Source organism: Octopus bimaculoides, chromosome 6, assembly GCF_001194135.2.
Source record: "Octopus bimaculoides isolate UCB-OBI-ISO-001 chromosome 6, ASM119413v2, whole genome shotgun sequence".
NCBI classification, from domain to species: domain Eukaryota; kingdom Metazoa; phylum Mollusca; class Cephalopoda; order Octopoda; family Octopodidae; genus Octopus; species Octopus bimaculoides.
This window is the reverse complement of record NC_068986.1, coordinates 99,307,318-99,308,357: the sequence shown is the minus strand read 5'-3', so window position 1 is coordinate 99,308,357 and position 1,040 is coordinate 99,307,318. Positions and strand designations below refer to the sequence as shown.

Sequence of the window (1,040 nt, the reverse complement as noted above, 5' to 3'; positions counted from 1 at the left end):
TATATATATATAAAAGGGTGTTCATGTTGAATTTGACAGGGTTTTGTGTCTTTTCTGTTTTGTTTTTCAAGAACAACTTATGTATCGGTAAAGAGTCAGCGGTGTTGGTTGGGGAGCAAAACGATTAAAGTTCTAGTTGAGGAAAAGTTATCTGAATTGGAGGATTGAAAGCTATCTGAATATTGGAAAAGAGTCACATGTATCATAAAGATTCGCGCCCATGCATCAAAATGCCGACATCATGACTGTTGCCCAATGATCTGTGAACACTGTAAAGGCTCTAAGGCGTAACATAGAGAGCAGCGTTTTTGTTTTCCTTTTAGGCAAACTGTCAGCTTTAGCCCAGACACCATATATATCTGCGCAGTCTTTCAGGCAACGTTGCGCTGACAACATGCACGATGAAGGAAACATTTTGAGTATCATCAGTATGAATGCTCCGCTGTTTCATGATAAGTATTAACCGTACTCTGCATATATAGACCACACATCCTTTCGTTTATAATAAAAAAATCATTTATATATATAAAGAAATAAAAAAAAGGGGGTTGTATGATGGTGTATAGAGGAATATATCATTCAAAAGAATTCCGGCTCTGTTTTTGTTTTATTTATATTCTTTTAAAATTAATGTGGGATATAGAATATGGAATATATAGTATATATAGTAAAATGAAATGAAGTATTGAATGTCTTATTGAATAAATGAAATATTGAATGTTAAATATATAAGGACTAGTATACTTTACTGCTTTCTAGCAGTCTCAAGGTCCCGTGTGACAGAAGTCCCGTGAAACACTTCTGTGACACGGGACCTTGAAGACTGCTAGAAAGCAGGAAAGTATACTAGTCCTTATATATTTAACATTCAATATTTCATTTATTCAATAAGACATTAAATACTTCATTTCATTTTACTATATATACTATATAGTTCATATTCTATATCCCACATTAATTTTATAAGAATATAAATAAAACATAAAAACAGAGAGTTGAAATTCTTTTGAATAATATATATATATATATATATATATATA

At 31.3% G+C, this 1,040-nt stretch overlaps 1 protein-coding gene across 1 annotated transcript in view; it reads right to left on the bottom strand.

Annotated features, from left to right (window-relative positions):
* The window catches only part of LOC106878915 (short transient receptor potential channel 3), a 39,267-nt gene that overhangs the window by 15,928 nt on the left and 22,299 nt on the right, over positions 1–1,040 (bottom strand). The window lies entirely within an intron of this gene.